This window comes from Nanorana parkeri, unplaced genomic scaffold (genome assembly GCF_000935625.1).
Source record: "Nanorana parkeri isolate BGI_ZX_2015 unplaced genomic scaffold, ASM93562v1 scaffold624, whole genome shotgun sequence".
NCBI lineage: Eukaryota > Metazoa > Chordata > Amphibia > Anura > Dicroglossidae > Nanorana > Nanorana parkeri.
The window spans coordinates 164,759-165,021 of NW_017306892.1; positions in this window are offsets into that span (position 1 = coordinate 164,759).

Below are 263 nucleotides of genomic sequence, written 5' to 3' on the forward strand. Positions count from 1 at the left end.
TTAAAGGAGTTCAATTGTTGAGCATTTTGATTAGAAAATGATCTGGAGGTGAAATTACTGAACGACAAGACATTGAGGGGAATGTATCAAAACTGGGGGAGACAGAATCTGGAGCAGTTGCCCATGGCAACAAATCAGCTTTTTTTCTTCAGTTTGCTCAGTTAGGATTTGAAAATGAAAGACAGAAGCTGATTGGTTGCAAAGCACAACTGCTCCAGATTTTGTCTGCTCCAGTTTTTATAAATTCCCCCCATAGTGCTTCT